Source organism: Cupressus sempervirens, chromosome 3 (assembly GCF_028749045.1).
Source record: "Cupressus sempervirens isolate cs-2001-9-10 chromosome 3, ASM2874904v1, whole genome shotgun sequence".
Lineage (NCBI taxonomy): Eukaryota > Viridiplantae > Streptophyta > Pinopsida > Cupressales > Cupressaceae > Cupressus > Cupressus sempervirens.
This window is the reverse complement of record NC_143120.1, coordinates 209,638,365-209,646,379: the sequence shown is the minus strand read 5'-3', so window position 1 is coordinate 209,646,379 and position 8,015 is coordinate 209,638,365.

Here is an 8,015-nt window from a genome sequence, read left to right as displayed (position 1 = left end):
ATCAACTAATTTGGGGAATGCTCATAACCAAAGAATAGAAGAGGTATAACCATATTACCTAACACTTGAAGAAAACTAGGCCAATTTCATATTATAACTCACAACCTCCACATGTATGAATGTATGTAAGTCATTGTTAAACTCATCTAAAATCTAAGATGCAATCTATTATAACCTTTGAATGTAGGATGTAACAATGCAAAACTATCTACCAATGCACACTTCATGAGAAGAGAAAGTATGGTCAACTAGACAACACCTAGATTACCCTAGTTAATGAGATTTGAGAATACTCAGATTGTTTCCCATTTAGTCCCTTTCATGATCCAAAACCCAAACTTCTCATACAACAATGAAATGCATATGAACTAACTTGCACATAATAGAGGAATTGAGATAATGTTCTAAATGAGGAAAGTAAATTTTAAAATCACTGAAAAGAAGGAAACAAAACCCAGTTTACTTGCAATCTTATAGTTTTCATTAACAAAATATTTCATTCCAATCAAAATACAAGATTTAAATGAACAACAAAATTAAAATGCAAACACAGAGTCTCACATAGTAATTCCAACTATAGGGGTTTTCCCACATAATAATTTGTTGATCTTATTTACTCTTTAAAAAGTTACATTTATAGGCCCTCTAAGAAATGATTAGTTACATATGATGATTACATCAAAGAGAATCTCTAAACAAATGAATGCTAAAAATAGGATTGACTAAGTTATCATCCATTACAAAGTCCAAGCCTATAAGAAGAATGCCACATATGGCTACAATATCAATGAAAGAAAGAGAGAGGGAGGATGTATATAATGCTTCTGATAGAGCATTAGTTCTTCTTTGGAGTTATGGATTTAGCTATGTAGGTCTTCATTACTTCAATTACATTCTTCAGCTCCTTGACACTCAGAATAAGGATGTTGTCAACTTTGACCATCCAATAATCATACATTTCTGCTAGATCCTCCACTCTATAAATCTTTGATTTGAGCTTCTTTGCAGCACATTTTAGGATGCAATCCACTACTGTGAGTTCCAAAAGCTTTGCCACTTGGAATTTTTTTGGATTAGAAGTTTCTTTAATTAATGCAAGAAACTTAGTATTCATTCGCTCAATATCCACTAGTTGATGATTATTGGTGGTATAAGATTCAGTACGAAGGACATTTAAATATTCAAAAATTATATCCATTTCCTTCTTTACCAAATCATAGACATGCTTCAATTCACTCTCAAACTTCACCAAACTCTCATATTTGAATTCCAAAGATTGCTTCCAATGAAGCAATGACTCTTTGTCAAATTTAAGTATCCCGTGTTTCACAACCACGTTGGTCTTCATGTCAATCACCTCTTGTAACAAAGCCAATTTCTCTGTTAAGCTTTCTAATTCCTTCTTGATTGAGTCCTAGTGCTTTGACACTACTTCTCTCAATCTATCTACATCTAACAACATATTTCCAAGATTCTCTATGAGGGGAGGATATTGGACCTTGATTTCATCTATCAAGGCATTCAACCAATTTGACCAAATTGCCTCTCTTTTTTTAGCTTAAGCAATAGGTTCTTGGTCTCCTCTACACTTGGACCAAATGTACTTGAAGGTGTTCTTCCAAATGTAGCTCTAATATAATCCAACAATACTTTTTTTGAGGCCTTGAGTACCTCTTTTTCAGATCTTAACTCCTCTAGCTTATCTTATATATTTGTATTAGTTGATTTGAAGATGTTGACCATAGAGTCATGCACTGGAATTCCCAAGTCAATAGTTTTGATCTAAAAATCATTTGGAGTCAACTCATGAAGCTTTCCCTCCTTCTAAGGTTCTACAATCTCTACAAGCATATGACTAGTACTCCAGTCTGTTGGCAATGTTGTAATGGTCTTCTGCTTCTTTTCTTTCTTTGACATTAGTTGGGACTGAGTTGCTTGCATGATAGGGTCTTTAGATGGAGCACTCTCCTCGCATCTCCTCTTCTTTCTATCAATGGTATCTTCCAACCAAGACTCAATTGAAAGGACATTGAGTGCTAAGTGTAGGGTTGTAGGATTGAAGAGCTTCCTCACCACTGGGGGTTTCTCCTTGCCATGGGTGGTGGTAGGAAAAGTAGCTACCTTGGTGATTGATAGGGCTAGAATGTCACCTTGTGAGATACCTCTTGCTCTTGAACATCCAAGGGGTTATTGTCACCATCCAATTTGATGACTTGAAAAGGGGAGGAGGGCTTAGCCACTAAATTCTCCCACTCATCTTTTTTTTCTCTCATCATCTCCAACCTCTCACTAATACATTTGGGCCTGAATTGTGATGGCAGGTCATCACAATTACAATGATAACCCATCACCTAATCGACATTAGTCAGAATTGGCTCCCATTAGATGGGCATCATAATTTTGTTGTCACAAGTTGCATTGGCAAGGGTGATTGTCATAATTGCGATGGTTGTAGGTGTCATAAATTGAGCTAACATTTTGGTAAACCATTCATTTTCACCATAATAACTATGATGGAAATTTGTCAAAGACACTATCACAATTGTGACATTTGTGTGATAGAAATTCTATGGGCCCCACAAAAAGCCATTAGAAACATCTATTGCAATTGAGATGGGCACATGGAAAGAATGTTGCAGGGTTGACAACTAACCGTCGTAATCGAGATGACGTGTTGTATTAATAAAAAAAATTAGTAGAAAATGTTGAATAGTTATGATGTAATCATAGGTTAATATTGTGATGCAATCATAGGTTAATATTGAGGTTCACTTGGTTTTGAGAATATTTTAATATTCTGTACTAATCAGGGCCAACCACATGAAGGTGAAAGCTTATTTGGTCCCATCCCCCCCCCCCCCCCCCCCAAAAAAAAAAAAAAAAAAAACACCTATACTCTTTAAGAAAGGATCAATGTTTAAAGTACAAAAAATGGTTCCAAACTTGCAAAACTGACATCACTTTCCTATCTTCTGGTGCATGTCATTTTTTCGTCACATTCAAAATAAGATTATGCCACTCTGAATCAAGAATGCACATGCAACTGCATTATGTATGCATGGACAATAGAAGGATCTGAAAAAACCTAATACATTTACATTTATTTAATAGGTCTATCCAAAACTCTAACAAAAATGCATACTTGTTGGGTTTTTTAGCTACACCTAATGTCGTATGCATATGAATTTAGATTGCATATTGAACTATGGCATCCTTCTACATTGCTTGAAACTAGTAGATTCACATAGTTAGTTGTCATAGAATCATAAGTTAATGTTGAGCTTCACTTGGTTTCAAGAATAATTTAATATTCTCATTTAAGCAAGGCCAACCATGTGAAGGTGTAAGCTCATTTGGCCCCACCCCCCCAACATCTAAATTCCCCATTAACATGTAAAATATTTAAGAGATAATCAATCTTTAAAGTACAAAAAAATTCTAGACCTGCAAAAGTGACATCATTTATGCATCTTCCAGTGCATGTCATTTTTCTATCACATCCAAAATAAGATTATGCCACTCTGAATCTAGAATGCATGTGCAGCTGCATTCAAATGCATGGATAGCAAGTAGAGTTGATAAAACACAACACAATTACATTTATTTAATAGGTCTATTAAGTTTTTAAAATTATAGACCATCATGAATAATGTTTGTGATGGTCTATAACTTAAAATACCTAATTAAAAAGCTCTAACAAAACTGTAAACCTGTTGTGTTTTTCAACTCTGCCTAATGTCATATGCATATGAAATGGCATTTCATATTGAACTATGACATCCTTCTACATTTCCTGAAACCAAGAGATTCACACAATTAGTTGTCAAACAATAAAAGGTTAATGTTGAGCTTCACTTGGTTTCGAGAATAGTTTAATATTTTCTAGTAATCAAGGCCAACCACATGAAGGTGGAAGCTCATCCCCTTGCCCCAACATCTAAATTCCCCATTAACATGTAAAATATTTAAGAAAGGATCAATCTTTAAAGTATCTGGAATGTCCTCATCACCTCCTACTACTCTCAAGGGAAATCCATTTTCATTTCTCATGAGCTATTTATCACACAAGTACATCCAGGAATGTCCTCATCGCCACCTACATAAAATGAATCCAATATTAGAAAATTCCCCACAAGAAATAATAGCTCAATGAAATAAATACATGAAAAATGAAAGAGAGAAAGAGTAATCTACTTACCAATAGGTTGTTGTGATGTGGAGCCTAATTAGACTCGAAGGTTTATTCGGCACAATTTTCTCCCCATATTATTTCTATGGGGTTTTAGGGGTAGTGCCCCCAAGATGCGGTCAAGGGGCAGCACCCCTGCGAGGTCCTAGGGTAGTGCCCTAGGTGCACTCCCTGTCATAGTACAAGGTGGGGTTGATGGGCAATGCCCTCATGGGGGTTTTCAAAGGCAACAACCTTGAAGCCAAAAATGACCTTATATTGTAAAAGGCATCAGTAGCTATTTTTTCCATTGGACAACTTATTCTAGCCCTAATTTTGTAAGTGGAAAAAGCTTGTATAAAAAGGCTTAGGGTTAAGGATTTCATAATATTGGACTTTTTGTTGGTGGATGTAGCCCAAGGATTGGGTGAACCATGTTAAATCCTGGTGTCTTGTGTTCTCTAGATGTGTGATCTATTATTTTTTGATATTGTTTATATTTGCATGTAACTGTTATTTTTATCTAAGGTTTAATCCTGTCATAGGCATTGCCATTACATCTATGGTCATGCTACCTATTGAATGAGTTTTATTATTTTTCCTGTTGTGCCAAGATCTTTCCATTTACATACATACATACATACATATACAAAGATCACAAGGGCACATACATACATATACATACATACATACATACATACATGCATGCATGCATGCATGTATGTTTGTATGTATATACAAAGAGATATTTTTTAAGCTGCTAAGTGACTTACCTCAACATCCTCCACAAAAATAATGTAGAACAAGAAAAATGGGAAGAGTTCACAAGAGATTTTACAAAAAATATCATAGTAGATATTTTTAGAAAGAAACAAGTCATAACATAGTTAAATGGGTCTAGTTGTTGATTATCTGGGTTGATATATACATATATTTAATTGGATTATGGCTTATGAAACGAAATGAGCCTTGTGATTATGGCATTTACACAGAAGTAGAACTTGCTTCTTCAACTCCTTACACTCAACTCTTCACTGAAGTTATTCTTCCAACAGTGAGAATAGCTACTCCAAATTCCTAGGAGCCAAGGGACCCTGAACCTATGCTACATTTTCTAGAGACATGGGAGAAGATACTACAGGCTTCAATACTTCATAACATTCTAGATCATATAGTGATGCCCAAATTAACAACAATAGTAGATACTTGGGATACAGAGATCACAAGGGCATGAAAACAAATTCCTATAGCACTGACATCCTATTACATACAATAAAATGAACGAGAGGCATAGATCAGAAGGGAATGACAACGAGATGTATAGATCACAAGGGCATGATAATGAAACGCAGTGATCACAAGGGCATGACAATAAAATCTTAGATCTCCACATGATATGTACATACATACATGCATATACATGTATGTATGTATATAGAGAGATCTTTTTTAAGGTACCTATGACATCTTAACACAACAAAAAATTGATCCAACCACATACATATTCTAGAATCCAAATAATTAAACAATAAAACTCACTCGACCCATGCTAAGTGACTTAGCTCAAGATCCTGCACAACAATAATGTTGATTGTTCATTTTATTGTACCTAATCTGATGATAATTCTATAGAAATTTGTAATCAACCCAACTAATTAGCAACTAGACCCTTCAACTAGGTTATGACTTATATATATATATATATTTGGGTTATGGCTTCTAGAAGGGAATGAGCCTTGAGATTATGGCATTTACATAGAAGCATAACTTGTGTCTTCAACTCCTTACACTTAACTCTTAACTGAAGTTATTCTTGTAGTAGTGAGAATAGCTTCTACAAATTCCTGGGAACCAAGGGACCCTGAGCCTATGCTACATTTTTGGATACATGGGAGAAGTTACTACCGACTTCAGTACTTCATTACATTCTAGATCATACAGTGATGCCCAACTTAACAATGATAATAGATACTTGGGATCCTCTCAAGGAGAGTGTGCCAATACATGCATGGTTACATCCTTGGCTTTCATTGTTGGGCTAGCATATGGAGCCTCTATATCCAACCATTATTTATAAATTGGGGAATGTGCTTCATGCCTAACATTCAAGTGATGCATCTGCATATGCAATTTTATCACCTTAGAAAACTATATTTGATCCTGCTAGCTGGGAACAACTAATTGTTCATTTTACTGTACCTAATCTGACGATAGTTCTACATGAATTTGTAATCAACCCAACTAATCAATAGCTAGACCAATTTAACTAGGTTATGGCTTGGGCATGTGCTATTCCTATTTATCATATGGTTGCAATGTTGGAGGCAAGATTTTTTAATTGTGCGGGATATGGAGGAAGAGCAGTGGTGTTGGAAAACATAAAAAATTAATAATGTGAAGTCACATAGAGGAACTTGTGTATGCTCTTGGAAAACATGTCATCGAAAATGTTCATCATGACCTTTTTTGCTTCTACATGTTTTTGCATGGAGCCTTCACACACCTAGTGCTCACAAATGTTTACTTAAGAATGTATGTGTATGATGCAGGAGCATCCAGAGGTATAAGGGCAATCCTGTGTCAACCAAAAAAATGTACTTAGACTTAGTTTTTGTTTCATGTGTTTTCATTTCTAGATACCCATTTGGGTCAAATAAAGGTTCCAACTCTCACAATTCGACTATTAGTGTTCTGGCTTAGAGTTTTTAATCACCTTCGGATACGTGTAAATGCCAAAAAAATAGGAGTATGTAATTGAGCCATCATTTTGGTGAACTAGAAGGTGTAAATTGGTCAGATGATGGTAATTGTAATTTAGAGCATTCTAGAAAAAGAATCAGGTCAAAAGGTCCCACGGTTTGAAAGTTATTGCAAATTTTCAATTTTTGGAGACCTCCTAAGAATGCTTCAAAGTCAGGTTAGGGGCATTAAATGACCTCAAATAGGGCCAAAAATGGGGGACAATCTAAGCTAGTCCATAGGGCTATAGAGCACTTCGAGAGCTTTCTAGAAATGTAAACGGTTCGTCAATCGGAGCTACGGTTCAAAAATTATGCCTCTCGAAAGTTCAGTTACCAGTTTTGGATTCTTCTAATTTTGTGCCGACTTCTAATGCGACTTCTAGAGACTTCTATTTGGTTGGTGGATGCCAGCTAGCACTTTCTAGAATGTATTCCTAATCCTTAACCCTCCGGGGTCTATTTAAGAACATTTCTGGCATTGTAAAAGGCAGTTCGGAGTGGAGTTTGAGAGGAGGTACTATAAGGAGAAATTATCTCCATACTTATACTGTTGTAAGCCCTTAGGGCATGTTTTGAAGTCTATTTTCTTTGTACTGAATGTAATAGCTTATTTACATAGTTAATACAATTTTCCCTTTCCTGTTGTGTCCATTGTGTGCTTGGGTCTTGACCCCATCAAGTGGTATCAGAGTTGGTTTTCCTGAGTGTGTAGACAGAGCACCAACTATGAGGCAGTTTGCACCAGGACTGTGTGGTTGTGGGTTTGAATTAAGAAGATGCCTCCACGAAGAGAGTGTGGTGGAAGGGCCAGAGCTATTAATCCTGAGGAGGTTAGAGCCCTCCAAAGGTAGGTGCAAGCATTGCAGGAGGAGCTCCATAGAGGAACAAATGTTGTTGCAAGTGACGAAAGTGAGGACGAAATTTTTAGAATCAGGCAGAGGAAAGACTTTTTAGGGCCATTACTAAGTTTGGGAAAAGACCTACAATTAATGTGGGTGTATTTTCAGGAAATTTGAAACCAGATGAGTTGATCGATTGGATCAATGAACTGGAAGAGTACTTTGAGTATGAGGATATCAGGGATCCAGATATGGTTAAATTTGCAA